This window comes from Ahaetulla prasina, chromosome 9 (genome assembly GCF_028640845.1).
Source record: "Ahaetulla prasina isolate Xishuangbanna chromosome 9, ASM2864084v1, whole genome shotgun sequence".
NCBI lineage: Eukaryota > Metazoa > Chordata > Lepidosauria > Squamata > Colubridae > Ahaetulla > Ahaetulla prasina.
The window spans coordinates 9,081,838-9,099,271 of record NC_080547.1 but is presented as its reverse complement, the minus strand read 5'-3'; the positions used below and the strand labels follow the sequence as shown (position 1 = coordinate 9,099,271).

The 17,434-nt window shown below is 50.6% G+C and overlaps 1 long non-coding RNA gene across 1 annotated transcript; it reads right to left on the bottom strand.

Moving 5' to 3' along the window:
• Window positions 1–1,411: 1,411 nt before the first annotated feature.
• On the bottom strand, window positions 1,412–17,011 carry LOC131203712 (uncharacterized). Its single transcript, XR_009156459.1, has 3 exons — window positions 15,328–17,011; window positions 14,420–14,766; window positions 1,412–3,241 (listed from the first exon to the last, which is right to left on the bottom strand). It is a non-coding gene; the product is annotated as an uncharacterized LOC131203712 (long non-coding RNA).
• Window positions 17,012–17,434: the final 423 nt, after the last annotated feature.

Genomic DNA, 17,434 nt, shown 5'->3' with positions numbered 1-17,434 from the left:
CCCACTTGTATATTCCTTCAAATTTCATAAGTCCATTTCTTAAATTACAATCCAGCTTCTCAAATTCAAATTTTCATCACTTATATATTTCTTCAATATTGCAAGATTCTTTTTAAACTGCCATATTTTTCTATTCATCTCTTGGAGAAGAAATCGGATCTGGCTGGCTGGGCAATTCCTGATTTCCTCTCAGGCCACGTGGGGTGGAGAGGAGGAGATGCAGGAGACCCACTCCCCAAAGGAACCAGGACGGGCTCTGCTCTGCCATGGCTCTGGGTGTGTTTGCAAGAAGTGGGGGCTGCCAGAACCAGATGAGCCTCTCTGGTCCACGTCCATGAAGCGGGAACAGGGTCCAGCTTCCTAGGCTGCAGCCCAACAGTAAAGTTTTTCTCACAAGCCCTTTTTGGACCTGGCACGTTCACAGTGTTGCTCCTGGCAGATAAAGGGTCTTGAAGGAGGGGAGAAGGGATCCATGGCAACTGTGGGAATCAATGCCTTGCCCAGCACTCCTACCTGCCAACAAGGGACAAAGCCAGGCATCTCCAAAGACCTTTGATGCCCTCCACATCCGACCACATCTTCTTCTGACTCAGTGTTGTGGACCACCAGCAGCCTGCGGAGCTGCCAACGGCGTCGGAGAGTGATGAGGCTGAGGAAGAACATGGGCCAGTCCTGGAAGCTGGGGAAGGCCCAAATGAGGGCTCTGCATCAGAGGAAAAGATGGGGCCAGGGCCATCTGGGAGTGAGATGCAGACTCCAGAGCCTCCAGAGCCTGATAGTAGTGAGGCAGAGGAACAGGAGGAGCCTGTTCCTAATGCACGCATGAGAAGAGCTGCCAGAAGGCAAGAGCAGCTCAAGCAAAAAGGACGACTCGGGAGTAGGGCCGAAAGATGATTGGCCCCTCCCAGAAGGGTTAAAACAGACCAGCACTGGCATTTGGGCTTTGCCGGAAAATGTTGGTAGTTTCGTCTTCTTGCATTTATTTTTATATTGGTGTCTTCTGAACATTTGCCAAGAAAGGCCATTGGCAGTTTGCCTAATTGGACCAACGTTGGACCAATGAAGTAATTCTCAGCTGTTGGAATAAAGTTTATTTGTTTTTTCACTGACTGAGTTTCCTACTACCTGTCTGGGTCACAACACTCAGTTGCAATCACAACCCAGCTTCCACCAGGCGGGCATCAGGACCGTGGCAGGAATGTTGCTGGCACTTAAGGATGTCCAAGAGGGACCAAGTAAATTCTTGGCTGCAGAACCCACCCGACTCAAGTCAAGGCAGGAGCAAACCAGGCACCAGACCTCCAGGCTGCTTGGGGAGCAAAGTTGTACAAGCCCAGCAGCTCTTTCTCGTTCAGCAGAGTTTTCAGCAATGTCCTTCTGGACAATCCTCCTGCTTTGTGAAGGGAAATCCAGAAGTAGATATCAAAAGGGGGAGAATGGTCTTGGCAATGGCTGCCGAAGGCTTAGTGATGCCTTTAAAATGCAGCAGGCATGGTAATCTAATAAACACAGCAACAAAGCATTTGTCACCCGGCTAATTTTATTAGAGTAGATCTCAAATGGCTAATTTCCTTTTACTAATGAGTAAATTAGCTGAGTCTCTAATCTGTTTTTAAGGCACTTACCCTAATGAAACATGAATGACAGCTAAATTCATTGTGAAATGTGGTGACACATGTTGTTAAGGTTGAAAAGAAACCTGGGCATGTTGGAGAGGCAGGGAAATTTCACGCCACCGTCCACTACCCTGGAGCTGCAGCTGGATTCATCGGGGGCCTCCAGCTGCAGCCCAGAGTGGAGAAATAATGTTGTCATCGCTGGGCCACGGATCCAAAGAGTGGATAAATTGCGATCGTTGCAAGAATAGTTGATCCTCCAGCAGCCTTCAATGCCGGAGGAAGAACCAGGCCAGCCTGAGTTACCAGCCGCCTCTCACCCCCCCCCCCCCGCTCCTCCCTTAAAACACGGGCAGTGGGATGCTCCAAGTAGAAACAGAATGTGCTTCCAAGCTCTTGTATACTGCCCAAGTCAAAAAGAGGGCTGTGAAAATATTTATAGACCCCTCACATCCTGGACATAAACAGTTTCAACACCTACCCTTAAAACGATACTATAGAGCACTGCACCCAGAACAACTAGACACAAGAAGAGTTTTTCCCCGAATGCCATCACTCTGCTAAACAAATAATTCCCTCAACACTTGTCAAACTATTGACTAAATCTGCACTACTATTAATCTTCTCATCGTTCCCATCTCCCATCTGCTTCCATTCATGACTGTAACTTTGTTGCTTGTATCCTTACGATTTATACTGTAATTGATTGTTTCCTGATTGCTTAATTGTAGCCTATGCCTATCATTAAGTGTTGTATCATTAAGTGTTAAATTTGCACCCTATGACTATCATTAAGTGTTGTAAGTGTTGTACCTTGATGAAGGTATCTTTTCTTTTATGTACACTGAGAGCAAATGCACCAAGATAAATTCCTTGTGTGTCCAATCACACTTGGCCAATAAAGAATTTTATTCTATTCTATCCTATTTTATTAGGAGTGGCAACAGATTGTAAGAATGCTTCCACGCAGGTGAAATCTAATCACCCATGGATGCAAATAAATCCAGAGATGGTATAAATGGTTGGAGGAAAAGGGGGGGGGGAAAGACAAGGAAAGATTAAATAAGTTAAATTAGGAGTAGAAATATAAGAACAAATAGAAAGAAACAAAAATTGTGGAAAGGAAATTGGGTACATGTTTATGTCTAAGTATATATGTAAATAAAATAAAATAATATATATATGAGATATATTAGAAATATATGTATAAAAGGTAGACTAGAATAAGAGAGAGAAAATATATAAGGATTGATTACTGATGTGAAACTGTTGAAAAGAAGAAAGTGTTAATATTTCTTTTTGGTTTTTTTTAAAAAGAACTGTTTAATAAAAATTATTTCAAAAAAAAAAATCCAGTACTTTTGTTCAGAGATTTATGCTTGACTTCAGGATTATAAACGGAACAACTTTCAGCCGAAGGAACTAAGTATGGAATGAGCAGAGGACTTAAAATCTAGACGGCCATGTTTCTCCCACAAAGGTTGGTCAGGAGCTCATGCCCAGTTTGGGTCACTTGGGCGAAGTGTTCAATGGGCCTCATCCTGCTCCTCCCTGCACCTCCGGTTCCGTACTCCATATTAAAACAAAGTTACGTTCGTCACGCTGTGGTTTGCAACGAAAGGCACCTGTCAATTGTGAGAAAACAAAGATGTAACATCACACGGAATTATATGTGAGGATGACTTTTTTCCAACTGGTCTTGTTTATATATTGCTCGCCTTTGTGATTTCTGAAAATATTTTATTGGGTGCCTAAGGTCTAGATAGATTTACTTTTAAGCTATTCACAATGTTTAAACAAAAAGTTACAAAAACTAACTTTAAAAATATAAAGCCATTAACACTGAGGCATAGAAGAGGTATTCAATTCTGTGTGTACTAATGGGATCCAGAAGGATTTACTTTTGAGTAAACAGGCCTAGAATGGCAACAATTAGTTCTTCTGCCCAGGAACAGACAGAATGCTCATTTATTATTATTTTATTATTTCTACATATTAGTCACCTTCTAAAGTAAATTCTCTTGGCAATACAGTCGTGTGAGACTGATTAAAAGATAATAAAAAGCACGATCAAAATAAGCATGGAAATTTCAAATGACAGGCCAAAAAAAAATTGAATGCAACAGATCATTTCATGCCCTGAAAGCTAAAACTATCTCCAAGCCCTAAACCAGCCAACTGTAGAAACAACAGAGGTGAATCTTTGCAAAGATTAAATTATCAGGTACCACAAATTTCTTTGCTGATTTCCTGTATACGGTCAGCATCTCTGCGATCTTTGCAAATTCTACCAATATAAAAATGAAGATGGAAAAGGAGAGAACCGAACTTTTAAAAATTTCTTCTCTGTCTCACTGGGAACAAAGCTGCAGTCAGCCAGGGCTCAGAGCACCCTGGTACCTACAGGGGAGGGGAGGGCCAGACAATGGGTGCCCCCCTGACTACCCCAGCTGTCTTCAGAGCCCAAATCCAAGCGCCTCTTGTGGGTAGCTACCGGGCATTTGGAAGCACCTTGCAGGGCAGCCGGTAGGCTCCCCCTCCCCCTCCTCGCCCCCCCCCTCCCTGCCATGAGACATGGACTGAGACTGGGAGGCTGTCAGGGAAGGCAGGGTCTCCACTGAAGATGAGAGAAAACAGAGAAGAAAGGAAACCACCAACAAATGTGTCAGGAACACAGCGCTGCATTCAGAGCTCATCTCGGCAGCCCTTGATCTGTGGTTAGTGGTTGGGGGAGGGAGCAAAAGGCATTTTGCAAAAGCTGATAGACTGACAGTTGGGTTGGATTTCCCCTTTATCTGCTGCTTTTAAGGACTCAAGAAATAAATCCCACGTCCTTTAAAACACACACACGCTCAGTCCCTGGAGGCAGTTTTGTTTTGGGTCTGGCCTCTCTCTAACCTGGGCATGATGAAGCAGGCGGCAGCCGTGCCAAGTAAGCCAGGCCTGGGCTGCCCAAACAGCCACTGAAAGAGCATGAAGGAAGGGATGTGGGGGGGGGGGAAACGACTGAGTGGAGGAGCAGTGGCCCCAAAGGCTGTGCCCTCTTGCAGAGCCCCCCCCCCGGACCCACATTCCCAGAAGGGGGGCAGCTGAAAGGGAAAGGAATCTGCAGGTTCCCATGGTGAAACTCACCAGAGCCAAGATGCTGCATGGACACCTTCTTCCCTGGAAGGAGGGGGGGGGGGCATCCTTCCCCATAACAAGGGATTGACCCCACCAACTGACTTCTTCCATGCCTTCCGCCCTCCTGGAGTGCCCAAGGATAAAGAGGGAGGGGAGAAGCCGTAGTGCCTCTTGCCCCCCTTGTTTGTAGTCGTGGGGGGTAAGGGGGAGGTTGTGGCTGGATGGGAGGCCCTTACTCCAACTCGGGGTTTCTCAACTTTGGCAAGTTTAAGATGTATGGACTTTTAACTCCTGGGATTCCCCAACCAGGTGTCCCTCTCACTTGTGGCAGCAAGTGCCACAGGTTAACTTTCTGCAGGAGGAAAAGCCACACCCCCAAGTCTTCCAGAGTCCAGCCACACCTGGGGAAAGTGGGGTTGCCCATTTGGAGACAAGTGGAAACCCCCCACTTCCTCCCTGGCTTAGGGGAGTTGAGAGCCGAACCCCGGAAGGCAGCAGGGGAAAATGAAGGCCGGTCTGCCTGCCTCTCCTTCCTTCCTTCCCCCTGGAAATGGGGCGGGGGGTCGACAGGGGTTCATCCAACAGGAAGCTGCCTTTCTCCTGCCCACCCAGCCAGTCCCAGCTGGACCACCGCCCTGGCTTCTCCACCCATCTGCCTGCACTGCAGTTCATCTCTAGTTTAGCTCAGAAATTGCTCGGCAATATTGGGAACAATGAGGGTTCCTGACTCTGCTAGCCAGGAACACAACGGTTTCTTTGATGGAGGGGGTTCTGGTCCAGAGAGAGAGAGATGCACGGATCCTGCTTTAGTCTCCCACTGTGAAGCCTGGACGGAGGCTGGGAAGGGCAGAGGCAAAAGGCAAGAGGGGAAAGAGACTTCCATCAGTAACTTGAGGCTGTTCCCACTTACTGACTCAGAGGTGGGAGGTGCATGTCTCAAACTTGATCGACATCCCAGGACTGGGTCCCTCCAAATGGCCTCCCCTCCCCCCCCCAGCCTCTGAGGAATGCGAGCACCCGGGTGGACATCCTCTCCCACCTCTCTCCCCTGCCCAGCGGAGGGACCCCTCCCTCCCCACAACAGCCCGCCACCCACTCCCAAGTCCTTCCGTTCTCCAGCCAAGCAAGGTGGCCGGCCAGGAGAGCTCAGCTCCTTTGCTCCTTCTGAGAGTGGGAGCCCGGCAAACTGCTTGGAGGTGATCATTAAGAGCTGCTCGGCAGGAAGGAGGCCGACTGGCATTCATGAATATTCTGTAGAAGGAAACGGATTAGTGTCGGCGACGTATCGGAGAGGATTTGCAAGGGAATTATTTACGGGGGCAACGCAGAAAGCGCACATTTAGCTGGTATTCAACATTATCCAAACAAGGCACCAGGCTCTGTGCATTAAAGCAGTACCACTGCTCTAAATTAAATTCATCAGCACCTTAATTAAGATCTATATTTAGCACTTAATTAAAAGGAGGAAGGAACACTGTTGTATGAGGCCTGATATCATAGAGAGATCGATGGGGGGGTGGGGTCTGGAGTCTGCTACTCCAGAGGTGCAAAAACCGGGGCTGTGCCAGCCCAGAAGCACGGTGGACGTTCCTCCCAGAAGCAGTTCCCATAATCCCGGCTCTGGAATATGGGACTGCAACCTGGGATCTTGCCGTTAGCCGGTGCGGCATTTTCAATGCTTGGGCACAGGCTGGCTGAGGGCCAGAAAATCAGCAGGAGATGTACCAAATGGGGGAGGGGGGAGAGGCTTTCATTTGGTGAAGACCAATCAGGTGGCTGGCTGATCTCGAGGAAGCTATGCAGGTTTGATCCTGGTGAGAACTTAGATGAGGCAGCACAGGGAAATCCCACAGGAAATTGAAAAATATCCTGGAAGAAGGCGACGGAAATCTTCTCTGCAAAGGCCTTAGGAGACCCCTCCCACAAGATCCTGATGATGCCACCTCCAGAGAGTTTTGCTCAGATGGGCTGTGGCTCCGAGGGTCCATGATCTTGCTGGCAGCTGGTGCCGCCACCATTGCTCTCTAGAGCAGGGAGCTCCCTTTTCGCCAGACTGGGTGCCTCTGGCCTTGCCCCTCCCCCACTCCTGCTGAGCAAATGGCCCCCTCAGGAGCCCCAAATGGCTTGGCAGATGCGTTTTCTGGCCCTGCCAGCAAATTCTGATGATGAGGAAGATCCATCAATGTGATTCACTCCCTTCAGGTGGGACAGAGAAGTGGGATGGGGCCATCAATCATCCCCCATCTCTCACTCTCTCTGACTGGGGTGTGGGAAGGTGGGAAGGCAACAAGGCAATGGAAGAGTTCTGCTCACCCTTGGAGGCGGATGGCCAGGCCACACTTGGCCATCTGCCAAGAATGGGAAGCCCCCCCCATCTCTCATTTATGATGGGCAAAGGAGATCCTCTCTCCCCACCCCGCTTTGGGGAGCACTTCATCCTTGTAATATTTCCCTAGGATGGGGGTCCTAAGCCTCTTCCCTTAGCAGTTCAAGACTGAAGAATGCAGACTCTGGAAGGGAAGCCAGATATAGGCCCGGCCTATATCCCAAAATTGTTCTGATAAAAGAAGCGATGTCCTATCTAGTCCTTCTCCAAAATGCTCTCGTACTGGAGAATGCTGTGGTTTTTATTGGTCTGGGCTCAGATGCTGGAGGCCCTGGGGCTGCCTCCCTTTGGGGGGGGGTGACTTAAGTAGCTTTAGATGTTATATCAGCCATTGACTAAGAGGAGGGACCACACAATCGCTGTAACCCCTACTGAGGCTCTTCAGGCATAGAGAACCACCCTGCTTGAAATTCTTGAAGGGGACCCTTGAATGGCTGGACTACCTGGGGTTCCTAGAGGAAAGGTAGCCCCAAAATCTAACAAAATAATAAATAAAAAGAAACAAATGTCGTAAAGCAATTCAACCATTTGGAAAGTTCATCATAGAAGATAGGATGTCTATCTAAGAATCCCATAAACGTGGCTTGGATTCCAACATCTCGTTCGCTGGGACATCTTCAATCATGCCAGAGACAAGAACATTCTTCTACCTGAGCAGCTCAACTGGCCCCCACCCGCCTCCCACTGTAAAGCAAAGCCACAGGCTGGACCTCTTCATTAAGATTCAAGGCCAGATTTGGTTTCACAGAAGGCTTCCTGCCCCAGCCTGCCTCCTTCCCCCTGGAGCGAAGGCCGCAGCCTTGCTGGAGGAGACCCGCAGTGGGGCAGCCTGCGCTCAAAGGCCACGTTGGCTAATCTAGGAATTAAACAGCCCTGAGACAGAAAGAGGGAAATCAAATTAAACTCCAGCAGGAACGGTTTGGAAATAGTGTGTGTTGTTTTCTTCCATCTTAATTAGAAATCTTAGCAGCTTCTGGCAGTTCTGCAACCCATCGCTGGAAACAAAACTGACAAGGTAGAGAGACACCCCGCCTTCGTCCACCACAGCTAGCAGAGCCTGGGAAATGAGGCTTCTTCTAGAAGTTCCCGCAAAACAGTTCTGAAGTCCCCTTGACCTTGCAATCCAGGATCCTTCTCCAACTGGCCCATCATCGGGGCACTTGCAAAGCCTAGAAAACCAGGGCAGTGTCAGAACATCTAGAGAACCAGGTAATGGGCATCAGCCCTCCCAGGCAAACACAACAGGGAAGGGGGCAAACACCCCTTCCGGGCCTAGGAGCTTCCAAAGGCATCCGATCAGCCCTGGAGCCACAGGGCCTGGCCTGCATTTGTTTCTTGGCCTGATCCAGCCCCACATTCTTTTCTGATATCTCCATAATTTCTGGAAATAGGAAGCAGAAGAATAGAAACCAATTAAAAATAGGGAAATGTGGAAAGCGGGTTTAGGCTAGATAGCAACTGTTTGCCTGTACAAAGACTTTGTTTTATGAGGAGATGTTGAAGCCATCATCCAGCCTATCCTGACCAGCAGTGGTGCTGCAATTAATCTGGCTGGATCCAAGTGAGCAAGGACCCAAATGACCAGCTGAACTGGGAACTCCAGTCTTCGGGGCCCAGTCAGCAGCAGGAGCCAAAGGGTTCTCTAGACCCACAATCTCTCTCCTTCCCAGTTTCCTGACAGGACCTGACCAGGCCATGATCTGGCTTCTGGCACTCTTTCTCATAAAGGGCATTCTTAGAGGGAAAACCCCTAAAGCTTGGCTCATTTGGCTGCATAATTAAATGTTCCATAAGTTGGACCAGCAATTTATGGCTGAGAAGTTCACTCTTGCGGGAGGCATCCCTGCAGGAAGGTTTCTGCCAGAGAAATGAAACAGCCTTTGTGCCCATAAAAGGCGATTGGTTTCTCTCTAGGAGCAGAGAGGAGGAAACGGCCCCATGGAGGAAGTGAGTCCCGCCCAGGCCTGAGGGGAGAACATGTGGCACAGAGTCCTTCTGCAAACACCATCACTTCTCCCATTATTAATGGGCAGCCGCATTCGTTAGCTCTTCATTAGTGTGGAGGATAAACATAAAGCCATTTGCCCGGCACCAACTCCAGCTGGATCTAAGCAAATTTGGACAGGGGTAGTCAAACAGAGGCTTTGTTGTTGGGCTAATTGCAGCCATCATGTAAAGTTTAGCAGAAGCACAGGAGGAGCAGCTGGAAGAGGGGAAGGTGGGGAGGCACAGGAGGGGAAGGTGGGGAGGCACAGGAGGGGAAGGTGGGGAGGCACAGGAGGGGAAGGTGGGAAGGTGGGGAGGGTCCTGAAGGCAGGCAGGCAGGCCTTGGGTTAGCCTCAGCCTGGCCTGGAGGGCTGCTGTCCGTGGTTCTGATGGTCCATGGGGTGCCAGGCAGGCCTACAGGAGGGCCCTCCCAAGGCTTTCCAAAGCTTCTCGGCAGAATCCCATCACAGACGCGAGAGGAAAACTGAGCCGCCCCAGAGGACATACCCCCTTCTGGGTGCACTTCAAGGGCAGAAAGCAGAAAAGGGAAAGAAATTTGCCAGGTGCTCTCAAGGATCTCTAGGGGAGCCCTGGGCAGTGGTGAAATGTAAAATTTGTTACTACCGGTTCTGTGGGCGTGGCTTGGTGGGGAAGGGGTAATGTGACTGGGTGGGCGTGGCCAACTTTTTTTTACTTTTAAAAGCATTTTTTTCTACAACCTCTGGCCGAACAGGTTGTAAAAAAACTGCTTTTAAAAGGCTCTGACAATCCCAGCTGAGTTGCCTGATCATCAGAGGCTTTTGTTTTCTTTTAAAAGCAATTTTTTTTGCCTTTAAAAAAAAACCCTCTGATGATCAGGCAACCCGGCTGGGATCGTCAGAGCCTTTTAAAAGCATTTTTTACAACCTCTTTGGCCAAAGAAGTTGTAGAAAAAAATGCTTTTAAAAGGCTCTGACGATCCCAGCTGAGCCGCACGATCATCAGAGGCTTTTTTGTTTACTTTTAAAAGCTTTTTTTTGGCCGAAGAAAAAATGCTTTTAAAAGTACAAAAAAAAAACCTTCTGATGATCGCGCAGCTCAGCTAGGCCTGGGCAAGGTGGGCAGAGATTTTTGCTACTGGTTCTCTGAATCATCCGCCACCATCGCTACCAGATCGAGCGATCCGGTCTGAACCGGGAGCATTTCTCCCCTGTCCCTGGGGGAATGCTGTAACAGTCGCAAGTTCCTTTTTTTCAGGGCCATTGTAATTTTGAATAATTGTTAAATGAACGTCTGTAAGTGAAGTTCCCCCTGCCTGTCTTTCTCCTTCACAGAACCCTCTGACCAGGACCCCTTTTCCACCGTTCCAGGAAAGCCCATTTCTGCTCACTAAAAGCCAGCAGGACTGTTGGATAGTTTTCCCGGTGAATAAACCAACCTCACTTCTCTTCAGCACCTCCAGCCTGAACTTCTCTCTTTTCTGCAGTTGTCTGTCGGGCAATCCAGCATTTGAGTTTTCTGCCCATCTCGCCTGGAAAGCATCGAGGCAGCTAGTCCTAGCCAAAGGGCAGAACATCCTAAACAGCAGCCCAGCAAGGCTCCTTCTGGCCCTGCAGCCAAATGGCCCACTTGCTCCATCATGTGAAGAGCGGGCCTTTTTTGGCCTCCCGGATTTTCTAATAAAGCCACATCTTTACAGGTAAAGAGAAAAAGCAAATTGTGGTAATGGCCCTGGGCACAATCACACCAGCGGCCCCCGTGCCGTGCGTGGCTGTCTCGTCTCCTCTTGTGGCTCCAAACGGGACCTTTGTCCTGCACTCCACTGCCATGCGGAATCGGCCACCAAGCCTCAAAACAGGAGGTGGGTTGGCGGTCATGAAAAGGTGCTCAGGGGACACCAAATATCCTGATCTCCCAATTCTGTTTCCTTTACGGCTGCTTGGAGAAAAGGTAGGAAAAGGTCCAGAAGGAAAGGCAGCTTTACAGTCTGTTCTTGTTTTGGGGTTTTAAAGTAGCTGTTGACCCCCTACCTAGACTTAAAGGAAAAGCACAGCTAGGGGGAGGGTCTGCCTATGAAAACCAGCTCCTTCCCAGCTGCTATAATGTTTATGGGAGGCCCTAAGAGGAGGGGAGCCCCTCCTGGAATACAGGAGCCATCAAGGGGACCCCCACCCCAGCACCAGACCCCCATTGTCTGGTTTGAAGAGGGGTGAAGGCTGTTGGGAGACCCCCTTCCTTTCCCCCGTGGATATGAGTAATGGGCTGGGACGGCACAGCTCAAGATAAAACTGAATAATAACACGTCAAAAACTACACGTAGTGGACTTTTATTCCCCAGCCGAGTCTCCCTCTCACTCATCCATCACTGTAGAAGATGCAAGATTACAGCTCTCGGGGAAAAAAACTCCAGGAGATAAATGGGAGTATTTGCAGGCGTATTCTATTACTTGGGAATGATATAATTTTGGGGCTCCCTCCCTTATTGAATCTATTCCCACAGCCGCTCTATGGGGCTCCCGGCTTCCCCACCCTCCCACCTAGAGAGAGTCAGGTGCTGCCGAGTAGACGCTCCCATCAGAGGACTGCACAGGAGGGGCTCCAGCAATCCACCCTGCCTTCAGAGTTAAATAAAACCTCCACTTTCAGCAGCAGTATATCTTTTGAAAACAAGATGGCTGAGTGCAAGCTACCATTTTTGGGGATAGGCACTTTTGCCTAGAGCCTGCTGTGGTCAAGATCCTGTCGCTGGCACATGGGAGCCAATGACCTCCTTGATGTATAGGTCACAGCCCAAGAGGCTTAGGAATCTCCTCCTCCCACCCCACATGCCCACTGGGAAAGTAGTGTGATAGAACTCTGTCTACATTTTGAAGCAAGCAGGCCAGGGGCTCAGTTCCTCACCCAGCCTCTTTCTCCATCGCTGACATACCTGTACAGCTTTGGAATGGAAATAAGATAAGGCTACGATGGCAGGTGCCATCTTAGCCTTAAAATCCATTGCTTCCAAGGATGGGCGCCTGACCTTAAGAGAGTTTCTGCATTAATGGTCATCTGGCCATCGCTCAGTACAGCCACTGCTATTGATAGGTTGGGTTTCTCCAGGTGACAGTTGAGTAGCTCTATAAATCATCTGTCTGGAGGGTCCTCCGAGACGTCTCTCTGCCACACACCAGAAAAGCTTGTGCTGATTACAGGAAAGGCTCATACGCTGCCCCGGGGCACCTGGATCGCTCAATCCCCAGCTTGCCTTCTGGAGAGCAAGCGGTTTGTCCAGCGTTTAATGTTGGCGGGATCATTATCCATCCATCTCTACACTGCGCTACCAGATTGAGTTCAGCTTGTTGCACAGCATTGGGGGCCTCTGGGCAGATGTGGGGGCAGCACTGTGCCCCCAGTGGAGTCCAGGTTTGGCGCTGCAGCTGGAAACAAGGGAAAGGTCTCTGGAGCAGGTAGCAGAAGATGTTTTCCAAGATGCTGTCTGTCCATGAAGGCCCCAGAGTCCTCTAGGGCAGGGGTCCCCAACAGTGGTGGGTTTCAAAAATTTTTACTAACAGTTCTGTGGATGTGGCTTGGTGGGTGTGGCATGGCATGATGTGGCTTGGTGGGCATGGCTTGGTGGGCATGGCAGGGGAAGTATATTGTAAAATCTCCATTCCCACCCCACTCCAGGGGAAGGATACTGTGAAATCTCCATTTCCACTCCAGGGGAAGGTTACTGCAAAATCCCCATTTCCTCCCGATCAGCTGGGAATTGGGAGGCAAAGAATAGATGGGGGCGGGTCCAGTCAGAACTTTTACTACAGGTTCTCCGAACTACTCAAAATTTCCACTACCAGTTCTCCAGAACTGGTCAGAACCTGCTGAAACCCACTTCTGGTTCCCAACTCCTGGTCCGTGGACTGGCACCAGGCTGCAGCATGTCAGCAACCGGATGGCACAAAGCCCCATCCCCAGGATGCAAGCAGCACGCAAAACTGTCCCGCCCCCTCCAGTCCATGGAAAAACCTCTCCACAGAACCAGTCCCTGGTCCCCCAAAATTTGGGGGCTGCTGCTCTAGGGCGAATCAAGCTGGCTGGAAGGGGCTGGTTGTGTTGATTCTCTGCACTTTGGGTGCATGCACTGTCCAGGGTGCTGAAAGTCATATGACCCTAATGGACACCAGGCAGCCCTTCTGGAACTGAGCTTTGCTAGGGGAAGATGGGGGGGAGCTATTCAGCCCCCTCGAAAGGCCCAGAATCGTCATGGCCTGGCCTGAGGCTGAGGCATCGATCACACAGAGGCAGAGTTTTCTGCTCCTCCTTTGTAGGCAACACGAGCCATGAGAGGGAAGTCACGAGAGCCTGCTGAAGTCTAAAGCAGCCGCTGCTTCCAAGGAGCTCAGCTCTAACCGGTGAGATTTACAACGGCCAAGCAGGTTACTAAGACCACTCTGCATTTCTGCAGCCCCGTCAGGACCCTTCCACCTGCAACCACGGCTCTCCCCCCTCCAAGCAGAAGGATGGCAGCCCCTTCGGAGAGGATTCCCTTGTTCTCTCTTTCATGGAGCACTGAGGAACATTTGTGAGCCTGGAGCTGCATCCCCCCACAGCCTCCCTCCAAGTTTGCCCCATGGCAGGACTTTTCCGTAACGGTAATTTAGGTTCTCATTTCCCTTCCCACCGAGTGTTGAAAATGAGGGAAGCAAAGCCGCCCCTTTCAGCTCAATCACAACCCACCCGTCTGCTTTCGGAAATGCCGGCAGAAACAGCACATGCCTTGGGTGTTGATTTTCTTGGGGAGCCACCCAGGGGCTCAGTGAGGAGGGAAAAAAGACGTGTGTTTGCTGAAGTTAGAGAGAATCGGATCCAGGGGGAGGGGGCCCCTTCTGCTTACTCTCAATGCAGTCATCTTCTCCTTGAGAAAAAGCAGGTGGTGGGATGCAGAACATAAGCGGCCCCTTGGCGCTCCCCTGGGGTGCAGCACCTGCATTTCTCATCCCTATTTGGACGAGGGCTTGGCAGGCACCGGCAGCCTGGATTTACCAAGCCCAAAATGCCTCCTTCCTGGTCATGATGCAGCCCTACCAACTCTGCACACGGCACAGATTCCTGCCCCTCGGGAGCTTCTCCTGGCCAGGACAGGATCCAAGCACCGCAAAATGGCCACTTTGGCTTCATGTGGACAATGAGTCCAGATATTTATTTATTTCATATAATTTATAGAGCCGCCCTTCTCACAAGCGGGTGTCTCTGGGTGGCACACAACAAAACTAAAACAAGAAATATCTAAAATCATTGTCATTAACAAGCATTAAAAACATTTTAAAATTATAAAAACATGTATACAGACCTGAGGGAATGCTTTGCACTTCTTAGCCACCGAGGCTCAAAGTGGCCCTGGGCTTCCCGTGTCCTTGTGGGGGCCTGGATGGTTTTAGCTCATTTGACCCCTGGCTATTGTCTATTCTACTCCATGCGGTTAAGTCTCTTTTGGGCAAAAGGGCGGCTCCCAATGCTTCATGCACAGGTAAATCTCTTGTCATCTGGACGAAACCTGGGATTCTGCCAATTCCTGCTTTCAGGTATTTTGCAACTTCCTCCTCCAAGGAAAGCAGCTGTTGTTTTTGAGCTGCCCATCTGCTGGAAGGCACCTCACTGCAGCTGTTTGGCCCCAGCCGGCCTGCTTGCAGAAACCACCTGCAACAAGCAAGGTACCTGCTATACCCCAGCGAGGCCGGCCACTCAACCGGCAGCCTGGCATGGACTACTGTCCCTGCTGCTTTGGCTTCTCCCAGCAGGACCACAAAAATCCAAGCACTGTTATTAGGTGGTACTTAATCACTGGTTTCCAGATCAGCAACTCTTGGAGTTTGTCAGGCACAGCTAGAGTCGCTCACACAGCCTAACAAGTTAGAGCAATGGGGGGGGGGGGGCAAAGTGATAGCAACGTATCATTCTGGGGTACACCTGTCTGTCCATCCTTCTGCCTGGAGCACACCCAAGAATGATTGGGCACCAGCAGCTTCCACTCCAGCAGCAGCACTGTTGCCATGGCAACCATGCCGCCTCCCTGCCCGTGGCACAAGGAGGTGCCACCAGACAGGGAACCCCCAGGTTGTGCTCGGAAGAACCGGAGCTTTTGGCCTCTGCAGTGCAAGCCTCCCCTTACTTCGTGGAGGGGCCCCCCTTCTTAATGAAAGCACTGCCTGATGACCTTTTCTCCGTGAAATAAGTAACCTGGGCGAGGAATTCACTTACCTGTGCACTGAGCAAAAGCTACCAAGCGATTTGTCTCTCTCGGCAGGAGTTTTGCTCAGTTGAGCCAATTAGTATCTCCAAGGGCCGAGGCCATCGAAAAGGGAGACGGCTTCCAATTGTCTGCCTGTTTCTAGGCAGAGAGGCTGGGAGAGGTGGGTTCGTGGGCGATGCCCGTCACAAGCAGCCCTTCTGCAATTCAGAGCGCCACGGATTTTCTCTCTGACAAGCCTGCCAAAAAGATGTCAGGTCTCGGATGGGAGAAATTCTCCGGCAAACGCTGGTTCAAATTACCTTCAACCTGGATTGCTTCAGGTGCCAAGAAGGTGGAACAATGCGGGCCCAGCCCAGAGCCTCCAGTCGCTGGGAAGCAGCTGCCCCTTTGTGCATCCCCAGATCTCTGGGGGCAACGTGGCTGCAGGATGGTGTTCCTCTCACTCAAGGGACTCTGGGCAGCTTACAAGATCAAAGCAACCCTCCCCCCCCCAAAAAGAAGCCCCAGTACCCAATTTATACGGCCCAGTCTTACTGCTTTTGGTTAGCAGGTTGTTTATCCTTTCCTTTTTCTGCTCCACACCTGGTTCAGCCACCAGTCCAGCCACATCTCCACCCCCGGGGGGTTTGCCAGGCTCCACTTCCCTAACTGGGTGAAACCCCCCAATCCCTGAAGACCACCCATTTTTTGCAGGAAATGGCTGGGCCTGCTTCTAGTACCCCCACCCCACCCCTGACCCAAGCTTGCTTCCAGCAGCCAGTAAGTATTTGGGGAGGGATATTCTTGATTTTCAGGCTCTGGCAGGGAGTCGGGTCGGCTTCCTTCTGAAGGAGCCTTTCCCTCTTTTCCTTGGAGGCGAAGTGGGGCAGCTGGCTGGAAGTCGATTTCTCTATGACACAATTAATGGGGTGGGGGCGTTGATCTTCCACAGGGCTGGGCCTACTTGAGCCAAATGCAACCCCGTTGGAGTTAGTTGACTCAGTCAACTGATCCTCTTTGTAGTGTTTCCACAGCACACTAATCCCTCTCCACTCGGCTAAGTTGCTGTTGGAGCAAGACCAACATGTGTTGGTGATCCACAGTTTTGCCTTATTTTCCCCCCCGCTCTTTAAGCTTATCCAGTTTGGAAAGAGGCCTCAGCAGCTCCAGGAAGATCTGGTATCTCCAAAGGTAAGGATGGGCCTTTCTCTGTCATTAGTCATCTTCTCTACTGGGAGGAGAGTCAGCAGCTGAGCAGACAAGAGCTCAAAGCCAAGGAAGCTGCAGGGGGGGCAGGATTGCAGAGGGCCCTTCCTTAGCAAGAGGCCCACCAGCCCCACCAGCCACTCTCAGTACTCGGTGCAGGTTCGTCGTGGCCGCTTCTGGCTCCGAGGTTCAGCAACCATCTGTTGGGCCTTTCCCTGCTAGAAAACTCGCCCCACGGGGGATCTCCAAAAAGGAGCCTTGAGACAGGCCTTCACCCAACAGGAGAAAGCCTAAGCTCCCCCCCCCACTTTTTTTAAAGGAGAGGCTAAACTCCTGACTGATTTACAGGGTTGGCAAAATCCTGCCACCGGACTGGAGGCTGGCCAGAGTCGCTTGTGCTGCCCCTTCTGAGCTTCAAGGCACCCTTCGTCAAAAGAGGGGGTGCAATGCATGCCCAGGGAGGGGCTGTCAGGGCCCCGCTTGTTTTCCCAGTAGAGCTCAGAGGGGGCAATCAGAAAGGCTGCTCCCCCCCCCCCCCGCCCCTGCTTGCGCCCTCTCCCTCCTTCCTGCCACCCTTCCAACCCGCCTTTCTTTCCCTGGCACTGAGCAATGCTGCACTGCCATCTTTTGACAGCCTGATAAATGTGCCTCAACAGTCAAGGGGCAGCAAAGAGCGGTGAAGCCCCTTCCTCAAACAGGAATGTTTACTTTCGCCCACATTTTCCATCTGCTTCCTCTGCACATGGGCAGATACTGCATTTGAAAGAAGGGGGTGCTGTTACTCAGGTACAGGGCAGCCCCCCCAACGTGTCACTGGCAGAAGGGAGCTAGAGGAGGTGGGAGCATAGAGGGCAGGCTGGCTCTTGCCTTCAGCCGCCTGTGCCTACCTGTTGTCTTAGCTGAAGTCAGCCTCAGAAAGCGTCTAGGGCC